Source organism: Balaenoptera acutorostrata, chromosome 12, assembly GCF_949987535.1.
Source record: "Balaenoptera acutorostrata chromosome 12, mBalAcu1.1, whole genome shotgun sequence".
Classification (NCBI taxonomy): domain Eukaryota; kingdom Metazoa; phylum Chordata; class Mammalia; order Artiodactyla; family Balaenopteridae; genus Balaenoptera; species Balaenoptera acutorostrata.
Window position 1 is genome coordinate 46067355 of NC_080075.1, and position 23179 is coordinate 46090533.

Sequence of the window (23179 nt, forward strand, 5' to 3'; positions counted from 1 at the left end):
AAAGAAGATGCTTCATCCGCATTTGATATTGATAGCTTCCCAGAGGTCTCAAAGCATTATCATATCGATCTTGATGTGAACACAACCAAGGAATTCCTTGGCTATAATTAATTAGTCCTAAAACACTCTCACATTAAAAAATTTAACCAGAGGTCACTGAAAAGTTTGTAGCCACTTAGAAATGGTGTGATTGATGTGTCACAAATTGGTGAATGGCTGAGAAAGTGAAGGAGTTTGTACGTGAGCTGATTATCTAGGGATCAGATGAACCTGTGAAACTTCCCTGATTGTTCATTTGTGAAATAGGAAGTTCAGAATTGATGTTGCTGGAGTCACCTTTCTGGCACTGTGACTGATTGCAGCTCTCTTCTTCTCTGTGGGCATAGAACAGGCAAGTGTGCAGCGCCAGAAGAGAGGATGGATGCATGAGCTCCCCACCATGACTTTCGGCCTAAACTCATGTGAGAGAGATTCCAAGTGACCCTGATTGTTGACCTCACTTCCTTGAAAGTACATCACAGAGAGAATCTTACTTTGCCAAGGGCATTGTTTTAGTTGAGAACAATTGCCATGTTTGGCACTTAGTGTTTTTCTTTGCTTGTTTTTGTGTAGCAAATTAGGAAAAAAAAACACACACACACACAGTTTTATTTTCACCTTATTTTTTTAAAGGATCTCTTCAGGGCTTCCCTGGTGGCGCAGTGGTTGAGAATCTGCCTGCCAATGCAGGGGACACGGGTTCGAGCCCTGGTCTGGGAAGATCCCACATGCCGCGGAGCGACTAAGCCCGTGAGCCACAATTGCTGAGCCTGCGCGTCTGGAGCCTGTGCTCCGCAATGGGAGAGGCCACGATAGTGAGAGGCCTGCGCACCGCGATGAAGAGTGGCCCCCACTTGCCGCAACTAGAGAAAGCCCTCACACAGAAATGAAGACCCAACACAGCCATAAATAAATAAATAAATAAATAAATAAATAAATAAATAAAATTAAAAAAAAAAAAAAAAGAATTGGAGGCCTCAAAGAGCCCTTCACCAAGTTTTAAAGGATCTCTTCAGAATCATATAATTTTAAGGCTGAAAGACACCTCAAAAGCAATCTAGTCTTTCTCCAATGCATAAATCCCTTTATTTCATCCACTAAAATGATTTATAAGCTCAAGCACTTTAAATGACTTGGAACTTACTGCCTCATCAAACATCTCATTCCACTTTAGCAGCTTTGAGTGTAAGAAAGTTTTTTTTTTTTTTATATTGAGTTGAAATCTGTACCCCTCACCTGTCTGTAACCTGAACCCATTAGTCCTAATTTTGCTTTCTAGAAGTACACAGAAACAATAAGCTCTCATTTACTTGGTAACCTCTCACATATTTTAAACTATCTACTGTATACTTAGAAGGTCCTTTTAAAATAATGAATCACTCCAAGTTTCTGCAAGCATTTTTTAAAAATTCACAGATATGCAGGTTTTTAAGAAATGGAAGAAATTTTAGAAATCATCTAGTCTATTTTTTTTTCTACAAAGACATTTCTACAAAATACTAATGCTGGAGATACTAATAGTAAAAAGCACACAGTAAGATCCTCATCTTCAGTCTCCTTATGCCTGTGATTCTGGAACTTGGGACTCCTCTTCTTGGAGTTATATGAAGGGAGCCCCAAGGGTAATCTTACTTTTCCTTAAAGATTTTATCAAAGAATCCTCATTTTTAGGTTAGAAAGAAACATTGACATAATAAGAATTTTAATATCAACTTGACCTGAAATATGAGGTTTCAAATACTTTCAAACTTTCCAAGGGCAGCTGCTATGGACTGAATTATGTCCCCTCGAATTTATATATGTTGAAGCCCTAACATACAATGTGACAGTATTAGTATTCGAAGATGGGGACTTTGTAAGGTAAGTATGTTGTGATGATGTTGTGAGAGTGGGCACATTGTGGGATTATTTTCCTCATTAGAAGAGACACCAGAACTTTCTCATATTCTCTTCCTCTCTCTCTCTCTTTCTCCACCATGTGAGAACAACCAGAAGCTGACCATGCTGGCACCCTGATCTAGGACTTCAAGCATCCAGAACTATGAGAATATTCATTTCTGTTGTCTCTGCCACCCACACTGTGGTATTTATTTATGGAAACCTGAGCAGACTAAGATAGCAGATTTGGTGTAGGCCTGTTCCTCTCAGCCAAAGGCAATTTGTCAATATCTGAACACATTTTTTATTATCAAAATTTGGAAATGCTACTGGGATCTATTGGGGAGGGGCCAGGGATGCTGTTAAACATTCTATAATGCACGGGAGGGGTACCCACAACAAAGAATTATCTGGTCCAAAATGTCAAGCTGGGGTTGAAAAACTCTGGACTTGGTTATCAGTAGGGTATCATTGGATAACTTAGTGGAATGTTTATTATTCATCACCATTTGTTATTCATCTTTTAAGTGCAGAATATGAAAAACTGTCATAAGAGGAATGGTTTTTCTCAAATAAAGGAGGCTAGATGATTTTTCTCTTTTTACCAGCTCTGGATGAATTTACAATGATCTCCAAGCAGATTTCTTGTTCTTATTTCAACAGGATCTTTGTCGTCCTGTGAAGAATGTTGATTACCTCATATCTCAAATAACCTCAAATAACAGGGCCCTTAATGTTGAGGCTGCATTTCAGATATAGCTTTTATTACTCAGGGTTATTCAGAAGCAGAACCAATAGGCCGTGTGTGTGTGTGTGTGTGTGTGTGTGTGTGTAAAGAGATTTATTTTAAAGGAAGTAACTCATAATAATTATGGAGGCTGGCAAGTCCAACAAATTATGGAGATGCAGCAAAGAGCTGATGTTGCAGTTCAAGTCTAAAGGCTATCAAGCTGAGAATTCCTTCTCGCTGAGGTCCAGTCTTTTGTTCTGTTCAGGGCTTCGACTGGCCTCCCACATTATGGAGAGCAGTCTGCTTTACTCAAAGCCTACTCATTTTAATGTGAATCTTATCCACCCTCACAGAGTTATCCAGAATAATGTTTGAGTAAATATCTGGGCACTGTGACCCAGCCAAGTTGACACACAAAATTAACCATCACAGTGCTTCTTTCCTAATCATGTTGTGTGTTAAACCCCATCTTTTCTCACTCTACACCTCTTTAAAAGTGCATAGAATATTGTTTTAAAGTTATCATATGTAATAGTGAAAAAGTAGTAACTTTAAAAAATATAAGTAAATCTCGTTATATTTATTTATGTATTTTTCATTTGAAGCCTACCTTACTATGAGTTTAATTTGGAGTATTCCAAAATTGAAAGCAATTTATTTGAGTAAATGTAAGAAGCACAGCCCATAAGTAAAAATTGGACTATCTCCTCTGCTTGGAACTGGATGTCCTTCAAATCCAGCTTAGTAAAAATTCGTTTATTCCCTGTGTAAATGAGAAAGGAAATAAACGGTATCAAAACAGTTTCAGAAACTTCCTAGCACCGAGGACATGCCATATTTATATAACAGTTTAAAAATAATTTACCGGTGCAGTTAGAAGTCATATACCAGAGTAATTCCTTTTTAAACACTGGACATCATCTTTTCTTGAACATCACTTTCATAGCATCCAGTCTTGGTGCTATGCAGTATTTGTTTTGCAAAGTTGCCAAAATTCTCAGGCATTTTAGTGGATTTTTAATTTTTTAAAACAAATTTGCTTGTTCTCAACTTGCTTCTGTACTTAAGAAAGCCTTAGTAGTTTATCTGGAGAAGTCATAAGTGTTATTTATTACTCATTTTAGCATTGGAATTCTTTTTCCATTAACACCATTAGTGTTTGAATAATATGCATAAAGCACCATAGAAATCTAGAAAAATTCTGAGTATTTAATGTTTTTTTTTAAATACATTTATTTTATTTATTTATTTATTTGTTTTTGGCTGCATTGGGTCTTCATTGCTGCGTGCGGGCTTTCTCTAGTTGCGGCGAGTGGGGGCTCCTCTTGGTTGCAGTGCGCGGGCTTCTCATTGCAGTGGCTTCTCTTGTTGTAGAGCACGGGCTCTAGGCGCACGGGCTTCAGTAGTTGTAGCACACGGGCTCAGTAGTTGTGGCTCGCGGGCTCTAGAGCACAGGCTCAGTAGTTGTGGTGCACGGGCTTAGTTGCTCCACGGCATGTGGGATCTTCCTGAACCAGGGCTCGAACCCTTGTCCCCTGCATCATTGGCATGCGATTTCTTAAATCACTGCACCACCAGGGAAGCCCGAGTATTTAATGTTTAATGTGTGTGTGTTGGTATTACGAAATCACTTGTTTACTGCAAGGCATTTGATGTTAAGACAAGACTTTGGAACTGCCCCGGCTTCCTCCCTCTCTCTCTCCCTCCCTCCCACATATTAGCCCAGAGGTGATATGACTCTCTATACTTTTCTGGGTTTAGGATTTATGTACATCATTTTCCTTTTATGGAAATGTAATCTGTCCTATAAATCACCACAAGGCCTTCAGAATTAACAAATCTGAGGAACAAACCTATGCTGAAGCTAGTCCTCTGTTTGGATACAATGAGTCATCTACAATTCTCTTTTGGTTGTCCTAACTGGGAAAGTTCATATGACTTTTCATTCTATCTTCATGGCATAGAATGGGTTAATTGACCTACGTTCCAGTTTTGTTCAATGAACCATGTCAGGAGAGAGTTTCTGTTCTCGCTAACTGTATGGAGAACTGCTTTTTCATGAAGTTTCAAACTGAGAAAAATCTCAAGGATATTTTCGAACTAGACACAAAATTGTCTTTAGTGCTCTATAATTTGAATGAATTTTTAAAAACGAATAAATGGATTCTAATATATTAGTGAAAACCAAGATAAATAATTCCTCAAATTCTCATGTGACATTTGCTATGATACTAATTATTATGAGGAAATAGAAGTGATTAAGACATGGGGCTGCTCTCAAGAAACTTACATTCTAGATATCTAGAGAAGATAAGTTCATAAATAATGAGACTTCAAAGCAATATTTGAAACATGGTACAGTAGAGGTAAACTGTATGAACAAAGTTTAGAGAAGGTTATGATCATTTTTAACTCACATGGGTAGGTCTTGGGGGAATGATGAAAATATTGAGAAGTAGGGTAGGTTTGCTCTTAGAGGCAGTTGGTCGAGACAGGATGTATTTTCAGGACCACAGCTGCTCCCGTTGAAGGTAGTAACTTTCTCAGGCAGATCTTAACCGACTTATTCAGAATCTACTTGCTCCTTTGTTTGTTGAACAGTTGGACACACCTGACTTCAGGGGTTTCCTAGTCAGACTAAAGTTTCATTTTGAAAGCATTAATTTTTGACCAGTAATATAAAATGTTTTTGTTCTGTAGAGAATAACAAATTCCACCAACTTTACAGCCATTTCATTTTGTGTGTGTGTGGAAAGGGTCAGTGAGGAGAGGGTAGGGGGTCGGGAACTCAAGGATGTTACAAAGGTGTCGTGTTTTAGAGGTAGAACTCTGAGATATTTATCAGTCTGAGGAGCAGCTTGCTCCTCCAAAGTAGAATCAGCAGTAGAGCAACAGATAAAGCTTTCTGCTTCTCAGAAAAATAAGATTGGCCATTCTTCCATTCTACAAATGCTGCATAGTTGTAGAATGGGAAATAGGGAAATACTAAATTGAAGGATGAGCTGGGAAAAGGATGTGATGTAAATGCTTTGAGGATCCAGAGGGGAGATTGTTAGATCCTAGATCGTTCTGTTATTATTAAAACAATTTTTTTGGAAATAATTGTTTTTACTCTTTTTTTTAAATTAATTTTTATTGCTTTACAACATTGTGTTTAGTTGCTACCGTACAGCAAAGTGAATAAGCTATACGTATGCATATATCCCCTCTTTTTTGGATTTCCTTCCCATTTAGGTCACCACAGAGCATTGACTAGAGTTCCCTGTGCTATACAGTAGGTTCTCATTAGTTATCTATTTAATACATAGTATCAATAGTGTATATATGTCAATCCCAATCTCCCAATTCATCCCATCCACCCCACCCCCCTTGGTATCCATGCATTTGTTCTCTATGTCTGTGTCTCTTTTTCTGCTTTGCAAATAAGATCATCTGTACCATTTTTCTAGATTCCACATGTATATGTTAATGTGCGATATTTGTTTTTCTCTTTCTGACTTACTTCACTCTGTATGACAGTCTCTAGGTCCATCCACATCTCTAAAAATGACCCAATTTGTTTCCTTTTTATGGCTGAGTAATATTCCATTGTATATATGTACGGCATCTTCTTTATCCATTCCTCTTTTGATGGACATTTAGGTTAGTTCCGTGTCCTGGCTATTGTAAATAGTGCTGCAGTGAACACTGGGGTATGTGTGTCTTTTTGAATTATGGTCTTCTTTGGGTATATGCCCAGTAGTGGGATTGCTGGGTCATATGGTAGTTATATTTTTAGTTTTTTAAGGATGGAAATAATTTTAAATTTACAGAAATGTCACAAAAATAGTTCAGAGCATTCATGTATATATACCCTTCACCCAGTTTCTTCCAAATGTTAACAACTTGCTTAACCACATTACAAATATTACAATCAGGAAATTAACATTGATATAATATTGTTAACTATTAACTAAACATTGATACAACATTATTAACTTAAAAGACCTTATTAGCATTTCACTAATGACATCCCATAATGCTGTTTTTCTGTTCTAAGATCCAATCAAAAATCCTGCATTGTATTTAGTTGTGTCACCTTAGTCTCCCCCAATCTGTGAAAGTTCTTCAGCCTTTTAATTTCATTAAAATGGGATCATACAATATATACTCTTTTTGTCTGTCTGCTTTTGCTCAGCATAAATTTGATATTCATCTGTGTTACTGCAAATAACACTAATTTTTCCCTTTTTATTTTTGGATATTATTCTATTTTAAGAAAATAACTCAATTTTTTGTATTCATTCTCCTGTTCATGGACATTTGAGTTGTATCCATCTTGGGGCTATTATGAATAGTCTCTATGGACATTCAAATCTAAGTTTGTTTATTTGTTTGTCTTTATGGACACAATTTTTAATTTTCTTAGGCATGGAATTTTGGGATCATATTGTAGGTGTATGTTTAAGATGACAAGAAACTGCCAAACACCCTGACAAAGTGATTTTACTTTTTTTTTACATATTTGCAATCGTATCAGAGTTCTAATTGCTACACTTTTTTGCCAGCATACATAATTGACAGTCATTTTAAATTTAGCTTTTCTTTCTGATGTGTAATGGTATCACACTGTGGTTTAATTTGCATTTCCCCGATAACTAAAGAGATTATGCATCTTTATGTGCTTTTTGACTATTCATATGTCTTCCTTTGAATTGTCTATTTAATTCTTTGCCCATTTTTATGTTTTTTTTTATTTTTCAGTTGTAGGAGTACTTTATATATTCTTGATTCAAGTTCTTTGTCAGATGTATTTTTTCCAAACGTTTTCCTCCCAGTTAGTGATTTACATGTTTATGTTCTTGTTTTTTTCTCTAGATCATGTTAAAAGTTCAGACTTATTTGGAATCATATAACAGAACTCTACTTGAGCTATCTGAAGCAAAAGTAGGTGAGTTTGGGGGATTTACTGTAAGAATATAACAATATATCACAAATTAGAAAAGAGAGATACTATCAGACCTCAGAAAAGAATTAGAACAATAGACTTTATGCCAAATAACAATTGTTCTCCCTGTTTCTGTCATCACGTTCTCTTTTTCAGCCTCCCTCTTCCACTTTTAAGAATCACTGTGATTACCTTGGGCATACCCAGATATTCTAGGTTAACATTTTTTACTTAAAGTTGGATGGTTACACCCTTAATTCTATCTGCGAACAAAGTTCCCTTTTGCTGTGTAGCATAACATAATCATATGTTCCAGGAATTGATATGGGCATCTTTGGGGGAGCCATTATTCTACATATCTCAAATGAGTTTCTCTTCTTTAAGACAAGAGTGCTAATAATTAAATGCCTCAAAGTTATGTAGTTGACAGTAGTAATATTTGTATTTGGTCTTAATGAATTTTGATACTGCCTTTAGATCAGTGTACATATGAAAATCGAATAGATTCTAGAAGAGTTTTGGTTGATCTTCATGGTACTTTTGAAATCTTATTCCCTGATAAGTTACAAGAGGCCACTAATGAAAACCTATTTCACATACAATGCCTTGAGACATCCTTCACATGTGAACATGGACTTTTATCATTTTTCTATTTAATTTTGCCATTGAATGAGTTGGAAGACTAATATATTTGTATGATCCATGGTTCTTCAGTTTGTGGCAAATGAGCAGAGTACTGAAGGAATATTAGGATTTATATAGAAAAGAGGGATTAGGGTGATGATATTTCTAGAAGAGAAAACTCCACCTGCTCCAGGAAATATGAGAGATTCAGTGTCATTAAGTGTAAGCTATAAAGTTAGGTACCCAGAGACAAAGCTAAAAAGATAAATAAGGTCCAGATAGGGGTCATAAAAAATAATTTAAATTTATCCTAAAGTAAATGTGAGTATTAATAATTTTAAACAAGGAATTATTTGACTAGGATTTGTATGGTAGATTGATTTATAAACCCTTAAATTATATTATTTTTTCTCTTTTTTTCCACCCACATTTGTGGTGGAGATTTTAAGATGTGGTTGGATACAGGATATATCTAAGATATAGCCAAAAGCATCCCTCAGTGTCCTGAATGTGGTATGAGAGAAAAAGAAGTGTCAGTGATGATTCCATGGGTTTGGACCTAAGCAATTTGAATATTGAACTTAAAATTCACTGAGTTGAGGAATAGAGAAAACATATTGAGAACTGAGATCACTAAGGTATTGCTTTTGGTCAGTTTATTAATTAATACTTTTTAGAAAGAAATCTAAATGAAAATGGTAAGTGGAAGCAAGATATAAGAATCTGGATTTCAAAGGTCAAAAATGGAGGCATCTATTTGGGAGTCATCAACATATAGAGATTCTTTAAAACCATGACATCAGATGAAGTATTTAAGAACATGAGTGCAGATTAGAAGGACAAGGCCCAGAGTTACTGTAACATTTAAGGGTTTTGTGGAGAGAATGAAGAACCGGTCAAGAGAATGAGGAGGAGCACTCAGTGAGATAGGAGGAAAGCCAGGAGAATGTGACGCCTTGAAATCTAAATGAAGAAAGTGTTTCAAGAAGGAGAACATGATAAAATATGTCAAATGCTGAAGGTAAGTAAAGTAAAATGAGGATTCAACTGACCAATAGAATTAGTAGCGTGAATGTCATTGATAACTCTTACAGGAGTCAATTTAATGGAGTGGTACGGATGAAAGCCTATTTAGAGAGGAGTCAAGGCTAAGTGAATTGGTGACAAATCAATTGGTATAGACCAATCCTTAAAAGAATTTTACATCAAAGGTGTGGTAGGTAAAATTCAGAAATCATCCTTGAAACATCTGAGTTCACCCGCGCTCAGTGTACATGCCCTGTGTCATCTCTCCTTGACTGTAGATGTAACTGCATATATGATGGATTTCACCCCATGATTAGTTTATATTACAAAGGTGAAGACATTTTTGCATTTGCAATTAAGGTACCAAATCAGTTGACTTTGAGATAATCAAAAAGAAAATTATTCAGGTGGCCCTGGCGTAATCAAATGAGCTGTAAAAAGGACAAGGCATCTCCAGAAATCAGAGATTCAATGTGTGAGGTAAATTCGTCTCCTGGCCTTGAAAAAAAGCAAACTGCTATGTTCTGAGAGAGTCTGTGAGCTGGAGTCTTCTAGGAGCTTAGAGGGGCCTCCAGCAAATACCCAGCAAGAAAACATGGAACTCAGTCCTACAACTCCGTGGAAATGAATTCTGACAGGAACTAGTAAGCTTAGAAGAGGATATCTGTGAACCCCTCATTTGAAATCACAGTCCCAGCTGACCTCTTGATTCAATCCACTGAGCGCCTGAGTAGAGAACCCAGCTAACCTATGCTTGACTCCTGACCCATAGAAATTGTGATATAATTATTTGTCTTGTTTTACACCACTAAGTTTATGATATTTTAAGGCACACTTTTAAAATAGGCAATTATGTTTTAATAGACAATTAATACAAAAGGGGTTCAGGAAAATAAAGCATTAGCTAAAGGAGATGTAGAGGTCGTGAGGGCTTTTCTTTTTAAGATGTCTGTATGCTGATGGGAAAAAATGATACAGGAAAAAAATGATTGGGTATAGTGCATGAATGGTTGAGTTGGCTTTACATGGACAACTTATACAGTAGCAGAAGAGAAGGCAGAGTGTATTGGTACAAATGATGGCAAATTAGTTGATGTGATAAGGATATGATAAAATTCTTTGCAGATTTTATTATTTCTCAGTGAAATAGGGGCTAAAATAATCAGCTGAGTGTGAAAATAGTTGAAGCTTGGGGAGAGGGAATAAAGTGTGAAAATATCCTTTAGGAGAGTGAGCAATTAATTGGAATACAGATACATAGCAGAATTGCTACTAATTGATAACAGAATTGCAGTGCGAATTGATAAGTAAACTTAAATTAACTAGTCACAAAGATTGCATGTTTTCTCTAGTCAGGTTGAGTGGCCTTAGTGAAGGGAGGATAGAGGGAGAGTTGGGCTTTCGCGTATGAGTGTTAAGGAGGGATAGCCTGGCAAGGAAGGTGAAGGTGGATGAAAGGGAATTATTGCAGTGATGGAACATTTTCCAGGTTGACATGTGTAGCTCAAATTTATTTTTTAACTGATGTATCATTCCATTTTGAGGTATACCACTATTTATTTCTCTTCGGGTGGGCATTTAGATTGCTACCACGTTTTTTGTTATAACAAATAATGCCACAGTGAGCATATTTGTGCCTAATTTATTGTGCATATTTGTAAATATACTTCTAATATATGTATCTAGAAGAAAACTGTATGGCAAATAGGTAATTTTCCGTTTTAGTAGTACTGCAAATTGTTCTCAAGAGTAGCTGTAATTTACATATTCCCACCAATGATATATTGATACTAGCCTATTCTGCCTTTCCTCATGCCCTGGCCAACTCTTGCTAATGTGGAACGTTTTAGCCAACATATTTGTATTTTCTGTTTAATTTATTGCTTTTACCTTAACGTTTTTCCTACTTTATTTCTATTTTTTAAAAATAACATTTTTAAAGCATATAAATTTTCAATAATATAATCATGTTGCCCACTTAATCTGGAAGTTGAGCATTGCAAAATTTAAAATCTTCTACAATGTGTCTTTTCCCGGTTTTGTTTTCACGTGAACACTTCTTATAGCCTTAGCACATAACTATCACTACTGGCTTCTTGTTTATCCTTCCCGGTAATTTTATTCATTTCAAACCAATGCAAATATATGTTACTTTTTTTTCCACTTTTTTATGTAATTGGTTACATATACATACTATTATTCACTGCTTTCACATAGCAATATATCTTGGAAATCTTTATGTCAGTTCATAAAGGACTTCTTATCTTTTACATCTATACAACATTCCACTGTCTGAATATAATATAATTTCTTCACTGAATTCTTTTTTCTTTCTCTTTTAGATTGTTTCCATTCTTTTGCTCTTCCAAAGAATGTTACAGTAAATAACTTTGAGCATAAATCATTTCACATAGCATGGATGTGTCTGTAGAGGAATTTATTACAAGTGGAGTAGCTGGGTTAAAGACACATGAAATTTGCACACAGATTCTCCAATGGAATTTGATTATGTTACCAGATTTAAGAATTTTGCTTATTTGATAAATGCAAAGGATAATTTATATATAGTTTAATTGTGTTTCTTATTTTATGAGTTAAATTAGAAATATTTCATATGTTTAAGAGCCATTTATATTTCTCTTTCTTTGAAAAGAGTGTTGATATCCTTTGCCCATTTTTTTTTGGTAGTTGATCTTTTTCTTTAACTTTAGGTAGATTAGCCTTTTTTAAAGATGAATTAAGGCATTTTTCCTAGATCGTAATTTTTGAATTTATCATTATTATTACTATAATTTTTATGTTTTAAGAGATTGAATTTTTCATATTTGATTTTGTTAGGATTTCTGAATTATGCTATAGTTTAGAAAGATTGCCTCACTCTTAGATTATAAAAATACCCCCATGTTTTCATATAGGTTATTAAAAGTTAGATTATTTTTTATTTATGTGTTTTATCCATATAGAATTCTTCTTGGTATATAGGAAGAGGTATAAACAGGTTTTTTTTATTATTTTTATAATGTTTTTCCAACACCATTTACTGTCTAGTTCATCTTTTCAACCACTGTTTAATTGCTCAACATTTTTTCCTATTTCATTGATTTTTACCTTTTTAAGTTTTTCTCCTCAATTTTCTTTAGTTGTTTTGCTTTTTCTATCTTTTTGAGTTTAATAGTTAGCTGATTTATTCTAATTTTCCACATTTTGAAAGAATTTTTCCCTGCTACCACTTTGTTTATATCCACAATTTTAGATATGTAATGCTCTTGTTGTCATTCAGTCATAAATAATTTATATTTTCTACTTTTATTTTCTCTTAAACCATTGTAGCAAGAAACCTCTAAGATGGACCCAAAGACTCTTGCCTCCTAGTGTTTTGCCCATGTATATTTTCCTTTCATTGAGTGACATCCTTCAAATAAATAGTAATTCTGACATTATAGATGCCACTTCTTAGATTATGTTACAAAGAGACCGGCCTATGTCTTGCTCAGTCTCTCTCGTTGCCTCATTCTGAGCGAAAGCTAGCTGCCATGTTGTGAGCTTCCCCACATAGAAACCCCCATGGCAGGGGCAGGAACTGATGTCTCTGGCAAACAGTGAGAAGCTAAGGATTGCCGTAGTCACATGAATAGACTTGAAAGTGGATTCTCTGAGGACTGGGAACAACCACTTGTATGAACTTGGAAGTAGATTCTCCCCTAAGTTGAGCCTTCAGATAACTATAACCCCAGATGATACCTTGATTATAGCCTTATGGGAGACTCCAACCCAGAGGCACCCAGCTAAGAAGCACCTGAATGCTGGACCCAGCGAAACCATAATGTAACAAGTATTTATTTTTTGAGCTATTAAATATTGGGGTAATTTGTTACACAGCAATATATAACTAATATCATGAATTAAAGAAACATATGTATTCCAATATCTCAGATAAGTGGGGCAGATGAATTTATGTGATTTCTAATTTTATTTAATTTAAGTTAGGGAATATGTTTTGTGTAATATTGATTGAAGATTATTTTATGTTCTAGTAGCTGGTCAGTATTGATATAGGATTGATAATATTTAATATGGGATTGAAGATAATAAGTGTTTTCTCTTTGTATGGTACAGATATGCAGCTTATTTTTTTGTTTATTCCCATGGTTGATATTCAGCTGATTCAGACTTTGTACTTCAAACTGATAAAGTCCAACATCTCTTCTACTTTGTTGACACCTTCATATGATTAATCAGTGCCTTTGTTACTTTGGCTATTAAATATTTTTTAGTAACAAACCTGGTTATTTCAGTCCTATGTGTTCTTATTTATTTTTTTGCTTGCTTGAAATGTAAGTATATGAGAACACCATATTAAAGTTCTCCACTAGGAACTGGGAACTTTTCAACTTCTCCTTGTTTTTCATTATTTGGATTGATTTATTTTAAGACTCTATTGTTAGCTACATCCAAGTTCATGAGTATTATTGTCTTTGTGGATCAATCCTTTTATAAGCGAGGAATAGGCACTTTATCTGCTTTAATATCTCATAGTATGTATTGGTTACAAGAATATTTAGCATCCAGTGATAAAAACGAAATAAAATGATAATAACTGTGGCTTAAGCAAGACACACATTTATTTCTCTCTTTTCAAAACCTAGGCCATCTAGGGCTGGGAGGGTCTTCACAGCCGTCAGGAACTCAGGCTCCTTTAAAGTAATTACTGAGCCATTTTCAAATCATTACATGTTTATATTCTTTTGTTGCAACTTTTTTTTTCTTTTAAGCTTGTCCTGTATGAACAGATTCTAGCTACATTTTAAAAATCCATTTATAACTTATGCTTTCTAATAATAGTTTCAACTCAAATATGCCTATTTTAATTAATGGTATACTTTAAATTATTTCTGCCATCTTAACATGTGTTTTTTTTTTTTAATGTTTATCAAACTTTTTCTTTTTCTTCCTGTCCCTCCCTTTTTTATAATGTATAATTTCTTTGATGTTCTTGTTTATTTGTTCCATTTTTTTCTCTATAGGTTTATAAGTTTTACAGTCTGATTCTTAATATTTCTTCCTCTTCCTCCTCCTCCTCCTCCTCCTGGGCCATCCCTTTTCCTTCCCCTTTCTCTTCTTCTTCCTCATCTTCTTCTTCTTGTTGTTTGGGATTTCTTTAAATTTTTATTCACAAAACATCAACTTTTTTTTAAACAAGTACATCACGTAGTTCTGCCTTTCTTTGGGACAAGACAAAGTTTTTAGCATACTTATACTTTCCTTTGTACCATTTCACCTCTCAACTGTTACTATTGTTTCCAATTTATTTATTTTATTAAACTACTATCTTTAATGTATTTTAACTTTGTTTTATATTTTGTATTTTTTTTAATCCTTTGCTCTATATTCAAGGAAGTTTTCACTGATTTTACAACTCACTATTTCACTTTTCAAGTCTCTCCAGTTGGCTGGGTAGTAAATCTATTCAAGTATTTCTCATTTAATAACCATCAACTTCTGTGTCATAATTTTTTATTCTTGTTTTGGTTGCTTTCACTTTTATTTTTCTGTAGAAGACATTAAATTGATTACTTTAAAGTTCTTTTCAGATTGCTGTACTTTTCTCTATATTCTGAGTTATAAGTCTGTTTTGCTCAGTTGTGCAACCCTTTCATTGTTTTGGTTTTCCTCTAGCACTTTGTGATTCTTATTTGTAAGGCTATCTTTGGACAGATATTACTTTATTACACATCCAGGGAATACATAATTGTCTTAAAGATGCTTAGTCTTGGCCTTCCATGACAAAAGGCTTCCACGACAGTCTTTGCATGTTTCACCTATTATTGGATTCAGATCCCATGTGGTTAGTTTATTTCTGGATTTATTTCATTAAATACATTACAGAATTCTAGATTGGCTTCACATGTATAAGAGATCCTGCTTGAGTTTTCAGTAAATAAAAATTTATTCCTCTTCTTGTATTATGTTATATTTTCTGATTCTTTACCGTTATGCATGTTTTATGAGCACCACCCAAGTAAATCACAAGTTCTGTTACACTGACCCTCCTCCCCAGACCTTTGATGTTCTTGACTTAGCCCAGAATGTTTAGTAAATATATGCTTCATTTCTAGTCTACGAAGAAAATCTCTTTTTTAATTATGGCAATTTCGTTTGGCAGTGCTTGTTCTTTCATTAATATGTGTTCTGATGACATTGTGGGAGGTTTGAGCAGTTGTAAATTTGCAAAATTGATCAGGAGTTGTGAATTTGCAAAATTGATCTGCTATAATTTTAGAGAGCTCTTCTTTCTGTATTTTAAAGTATTACCTGTTTCCTCCATTGCTCCCAGGTTGTTAACTTCCTTCTGTCATCACTGTGACTAACTCTAGAGCTCCTTAGTTCTGATTAATTTTAATTCATTGATAGTCAGAAAGCTAGGTGGGCTTTATAAAATTATTACTATAACAGTAAAAAAAAAAAAATTGTATATCAAGTGCTTTCTTGGTGAATGGCCAAATCAAGTGTTTTGTTAAATCAAGTCAAATCAAAAAATGTACAGACATCTCTTTCTATTCTCTTGGACCTTTCTTCATTATTACCAAGTTCTCACTGATGTTCCAAACTGCTGATTTGTAGGATACGTGACCTTCAGATAAATGACATGTTACTGCTTTATTTTCTCTTCATAGGACACTTGAGACATGATCAAGCCATGAATGAAAAGACAGTGTGTTTTCTACTATAGAAAACAAAAATGCTGGCATCTTTCCGTTTTAGTTTTTATTCTGGTTATATAAAATGAAGGTTGTTTCCAATTCATGTATATGTACTTATATTTTTACATAACACAGAAAGAAACAAAGTTTATTTTATTTCAGGCACTGCATTGCAGCCAAACTCATCCAAGTTGCCTGAAATTCTCCTGAGCTAACTCAAATACTGGCTGAGATGATAATACATCCTCATTTGTTCAGTACAAATTAAATCATAATGTGGCAATTTCGCCATTAAAAAGCTATTTGCAAAGGTATGCAATGACTACAGAAATATTTAAGGACCAGTTCAAGCACTTCATTTTAGTCACTTTTTTACGGAATCGATCCCAAATGATGCAAGGACCTTGAGGCCGGGTGATGAATGCTTAAGTGAGAACTGTCGAGTACATTTTGTCCTTAAAGTGAGGAAACATTACCACTTAGTTACATGAGTTTAAATCAGTAAAGGAGTAGAAATAAAGAGTAGCTATCTTCTGCTTTTTTGCCATTTGTGAGCAATAATAGTCAACTATTATTGCATCGTTCTATGTTAAGTTGCTTGGAATCCTTTTATAGTCATAAACTAATATGATATAAGTTGAACATTGGAAGAAAATAGCTTACCTGGCTAAGCTAAAATACAGAATGCATTGTTTACCAGAGAAGAAGTGGAGGGAATCTCTTGGTGGAAAAAAGGAACTCCTAAATTGGTCTCCTTCAGTCCTTTTCTCTTTTCTTGGTCTATTTATTTCCTAGGGCTGCAATAATAAACTACTACCAACTTGGTGGGTTACAAGACAACAGAAATCTATTCTCTTACAGTTCATGAAGCCAGAAGTGTAAAATCAAGGAATCAACAGGGCTGGCTCCCTCTGTCATAATTTCATACTGTCAAAATGTTGTAATTTTGCCATTACATGCTCTTTGTCTTGCCAGCTCTGAGGGGGAAACTTTCCCATGCCTCTCTCCTAGCTTCTGGGGGTTACACAATATCTTTAACATTTTTTGGCTTATGGACACATCACTAATCTCTGCTTCCATCTTCATATCACTTTCTTCTCTGTGTCTCTCTCCTTGTGTCCTTTCTGTTTCTTAAAAAGAAGGGTACTATCATTGGGTTGGTTTTTTATTTTAGCAATATTTATTATTTATTTATTTACAAGTCATTCTTTTTTTAAAAATTTATTTATTTATTTTGGGCTGCGTTGGGTCTTTGTTGCTGCGTGCGAGCTTCATTCTAGTTGTGGCAAGGGGGGGCTACTCTTCATTGCAGTGCACAGGCTTCTCATTGCGGTGGCTTCTCTTGTTGTGGAGCACGGGCTCTAGGTGTGCAGGCTCGGTAGTTGTGGCTCACAGGCTCAGTAGTTGTGGCTTGCAGGCTCAGCAGTTGTGGCTCACAGGCTGTAGAGTGCAGGCTCAGTAGTTGTGGCACACGGGCTTAGTTGCTCCGCGGCATGTGGGATCTTCCCAGACCAGGGCTCAAACCCATATCCCCTGCATTGGCAGGCGGATTCTTAACCACTGTGCCTTCAGGGAAGCCCTATCATTGGGTTTTGATCTAAGCCTAATTCAGCATAATTTCTTATCTCATTCCTTACAATAATTATACTTGCAAAGAACATATTTCCAAATAAGGTCACATTCTGAGGTTTCCAGTAGATATGGATATTGAGGGTGACATTATAAAACTCACTATACTTGAGATTCTCTCTATCATTGCTGTTATCATCAAAATCAGACACATATTGTGTGTGTGTGCATGTGTGTGTGTGTGAATCTAGCCATGCTGTTTTAGCATAACTCTGCCTCCTTAACCATAATTGATTGACTGGCTTATTTTGAGAATCTAGTCTCTGCCAATAAGCCATCCCTCTTAAATTTAAAATTGGGAATTTAAAATTGAATTTAGAAACCTCAACTCTATTGTGGAGTTGTAAGTAAAACTATGAATGATTACTTTCTGCCTTGTGGACTAAAATAAAGAAAACTTGACTCACGAAAAAGAATGAAGCCAAGAATCATGAGAGGGCAAAAGTAAAAGAAGGAAGAAGGATAATTACTTTGTATAAATTTGAATATTCTGATTCTTCCCCTAGGCCTGATAGTATCTTCCTTTTTTTAAGTCTCTAAAATATATTGTTATATTCTTAAAATCAACCCCTGAAACCACCATCTTTTGTTATGGAGAGCTCAAATGGAGTTCTCTTTTATGACCCTGAATGAGTCTGAACTTTGATACCACCTTTGTATAGACATGAACAAATATTTTATGGCGGAAGCTTATGCCCTGTAGCCAGGGGTGGAGAAAATCAAATTGAGTGAAACGTAAAGGAAGGTGCAAACTGAGAACAGGGTCTGATTCACTTAGACTGGTGACATCTCATTCAGAACTCTTCTTTGCTTGATGTCTGGATGGTTTTGTCCTTTTGTCATTCTTTGTAAAAAGGGAGGTCATTCTTTGAGACATACTTACCAGTAAGCCCACAGACAGCTAGTGGAACTCTGGGGAAATGAGTACTTACTCATCTGATATAACATTCAAAGAACTTAGAAATATCAATAGAGATATAATGAAAATTATGTCGAACATAACTAAAATACTTGTTAATATTTAAGCCCCCTCAAATTTGTCGAGAGCCTCATAATCATTATTATAAGTCTATATTAAACAATTGGCTAATAAAGGGATTCAATTCAAATAATGAAATATTGAGTACCTCACGTATGCCAGGTGCTGTACATGGTGCAAGGCCTACAGGATATAGTAAAGACAAAATCGGGAATCTTAGGGAACTTAGCAGTAGCCAAATTATGGAACACTAAAAGCTGTGATTCAACAATAATGTTTAAAATTTAATGAGAAGGAGTTTCAAGATGGCGGAAGAGTAAGACGCAGAGATCACCTTCCTCCCCACAAATACATCAGAAATACATCTGCATGTGGAACAACTCCTACAGAACACCTACTGAACACTAGCAGAAGACCTCAGACTTCCCAAAAGGCAAGAAACTCCCCACGTACCTGGGTAGGGCAAAAGAAAAAAGAAAAAACAGAGACAAAAGAATAGGGACGGGACGTGCACCAGTGGGAGGGAGCCGTGAAGGAGGAAAGGTTTCCACACACTAGGAAGCCCCTTCGCGGGTGGAGACTGCGGGTGGCAGAGGGGGGAAGCTTTGGGGCCACGGAGGAGAGCGCAGCCACAGGGGTGCGGAGGGCAAAGCGGAGAGATTCCCACACAGAGGCTCGGCGCCGAGCAGCACTCACCAGCCCAAGAGGCCTGTCTGCTCACCCGCCGGGGTGGGTGGGGCTGGGAGCTGAGGCTCGGGCTTCAGTCGGATCGCAGGGAGAGGACTGGGGTTGGCGGTGTGAACACAGCCTGAAGGGGTTAGTGCACCACAGCTAGCAGGGAGGGAGTCCGGGGAAAAAGTCTGCAGCTGCCGAAGAGGCAAGAGACTTTTTCTTGCCTCTTTGTTTCCTGGTGCACGAGGAGAGGGGATTCAGAGCGCCGCCAAAACGAGCTCCAGGGACGGGCGCGAGCCACGGCTATCAGTGCGGACCCCAGACACCGGCATGAGACACTAAGGCTGCAGCTGCCGCCACCAAGAAGCCTGTGTGCGAGCACAGGTCACTCTCCACACCGCCCCTCCCGGGAGCCTGTGCAGCCCGCCACTGCCAGGGTCCCGTGATCCGGGGACAACTTCCCGAGGAGAGCACACGGCGCGCCTCAGGCTGCTGCAACGTCACGCCGGCCTCTGCCGCGCAGGCTCGCCCCGCCTCCTCCGTACCCCTCCCTCCCCCCGGCCTGAGTGAGCCAGAGCCCCCGAAGCAGCTGCTTCTTTAACCCTGTCCTGTCTGAGCGAAGAACAGACGCCCTCAGGCGACCTACACGCAGAGGCGGGTCCAAATCCAAAGCACCCCAGGAGCTGTGCGAACAAAGAAGAGAAAGGGAAATCTCTCCCAGCAGCCTCAGAAGCAGTGGATTAAATCTTCACCATCAACTTGATGTACCCTGCATCTGTGGAATACCTGAATAGACAACAAATCATCCCAAATTGAGGAGGTGGACTTTGGGAGCAACAATATATTTTTTTCCCTTTTGCTCTTTTCATGAGTGTGTATGTGTATGCTTCTGTGTATGATTTTGTCTGTATAGCTTTTCTTTTACCATTTGTTCTAGGGTTCTGTCTGTCCTTTATTATTATTATTATTATTTAAAATTTTTTTCTTATAATTATTTTTTATTTTTGACTTTAATAACTTTATTTTATTTTACCTTATTTTATTTTATCTTCTTCTTTCTTTTTTTTCTCCCTTTTATTCTGAGCTGTGTGGATGACAGGCTCTTGGTGCTCCAGCCAGGTGTCAGAGCTGTGCCTCTGAGGTGGGAGAGCCAAGTTCAGGACACTGGTACACAAGGGACCTCCCACCTCCATGTAATATCAAACAGCAAAAATCTCCCAGAGATCTCCATCTGAACGCCAAGACCCAGCTCCACTCAACGACAAGCAGGCTACAGTGCTGGACACCCTACGCCAAACAACTAGCAAAACAGGAACACAACCCCATCCATTAGCAGAGAGGCTACCTAAAATCATAATAAGGCCACAGACACCCCAAAACACACCAACGGATGTGGACCTGCCCACCAGAAAGACAAGATCCAGCCTCATCCACCAGAACAAAGGCACTAGTCCCCTCCACCAGGAAGCCTACACAACTCACTAAACCAACCTTAGCCACTGGGGACAGACACCAAAAACAACAGTAACTACGAACCTGCAGCCTGCAAAAAGGAGACCCCAAACACAGTAAGTTAAGCAAAATCAGAAGAAAGAGAAGGAGCAGATGGAGGAGCAAGGTAAAAACCCACCAGACCTAACAAATGAAGAGGAAATAGGCCATCTACCTGAAAAAGAATTCAGAATAATGATAGTAAAGATGATCCAAAATCGTGGAAATAGAATGGAGAAAATACAAGAAACGTTTAACAAGGTCCTAGAAGAACTAAAGAGCAAACAAACAGAGATGAACACCACAATAAATGAAATTAAAAATTCTCTAGACGGGATCAATAGCAGAATAACTGAGGCAGAAGAACAGATAAGTGACCTGGAAGATAAAATAGTGGAAATAACTACCACAGAGCAGAATAAAGAAAAAAGAATGAAAAGAATTGAGGGCAGTCTCAGAGACCTCTGGAACAACACTAAACGCACCAACATTCAAATTATACGGTTCCCAGAAGAAGAAGAGAAAAAGAAAGGGACTGAGAAAACATTTGAAGAGATTATAGTTGAAAACTTCCCTAATATGGGAAAGGAACTAGCCACCCAACTCCAGCCAAGCACAGAGAGTCCCATACAGGATAAATCCAAGGAGAAACATGCCAAGACATATTAATCAAACTAACAAAAATTAAATACAAAGAAAACATATAAAGAGCAGCAAGGGAAAAGCAACAAATAACACACAAGGGAATCCCCATAAGGTTAACAGCTGATCTATCAGCAGAAACTCTGCAAGCCAGAAGGGAGTGGCAGGACATATTTAAAGTGATGAAGGAGAAAAACCTACAACCAAGATTACTGTACCCAGGAAGGATCTCATTCGGATTTGACAGAGAAATTAAAACTTTTACAGACAAGCAGAAGCTAAGGGAATTCAGCACCACCAAACCAGCTTTACAACAAATGCTAAAGGAACTTCTCTAGGCAGGAAACACAAGAGAAGGAAAAGACCTACAATAAAAAACCCAAAACAATTAAGAAAATGGTAATGGGAACATACATATCGATAATTGCCTTAAATGTAAATGGATTAAATGCTCCAATCAAAAGACATAGACTGGCTGAATGGATACAAAAACAAGACCTGTATATATGCTGTCTACAAGAGACCCACTTCAGACCTAGGGACACATACAGACTGAAAGTGAGGGGAAGAAAAAAGATATTCCATGCAAATGGAAATCAAAAGAAAGCTGGAGTAACAATTCTCATATCAGACAAAATAGACTTTAAAACAAAGACTATAACAAGAGACAAAGAAGGACACTACATAATGATCAAGGGATCAGTGCAAGAAGAAAATATAACACTTGTAAATATTTATGAACCCAACATAGGAGCACCTCAATACATAAGGCAAACACTAACAGCCAAAAAAGGGGAAATCAACAGTAACAAAATCATAGTAGGGGACTTTAACACCCACTTTCACCAATGGACAGATCATCCAAAATGAAAATAAATAAGGAAACACAAGCTTTAAATGATACATTAAACAAGATGGACTTAATTGATATTTATAGGACATTCCATCCATAAACAACAGAATACACTTTCTTTCAAGTGCTCATGGAACATTCTCCAGGATAGATCATATCTTGGGTCACAAATCAAGCCTTGGTAAATTTAAGAAAATTGAAATTGTATCAAGTATCTTTTCTGACCACAACGCTATGAGACTAGATATCAATTACAGGAAAAAATTTCTAAATAATACAAACACATGGAGGCTAAACAATACACTACTTAATAACCAGGAGATCACTGAAGAAATCAAAGAGGAAATCAAAAAATACCTAGAAACAAATGACAATGAAAACACGATGAGCCAAAACCTATGGGATGCAGCAAAAGCAGTTCTAAGAGGAAAGTTTATAGCAATACTATCTTACCTTAAGAAACAAGAAACACCTCAAATAAACAACCTAACTTTACACCTAAAGCAATTAGAGAAAGAAGAACAAATAAAACCCAGTTAGCAGAAGGAAAGAAATCATAAAGAGCAGAAATAAATGAAATAGAAACAAAGAAAACGATAGCAAAGATCAATAAAACTAAAAGCTGGTTCTTTGAGAAGATAAACAAAATTGGTAAACCATTAGCCAGACTCATCAAGAAAAAAGGGAGAAGACTCAATAGAATTAGAAATGAAAAAGGCAAAGTAACAACTGACACTGCAGAAATGCAAAGGATCATGAGAGATTACTACAAACAACTATATGCCAATAAAATGGACAACCTGGAAGAAATAGACAACTTCTTAGAAAAGCACAACCTTCTGAGACTGAATCAGGAAGAAATAGAAAATATAAACAGACCAATCACAAACAAGCACTGAAATTGAAACTGTGATTAAAAGTCTTCCAACAAACAAAAGCCCAGGACCAGATGGCTTCACAGTTGAATTCTATCAAACATTTAGAGAAG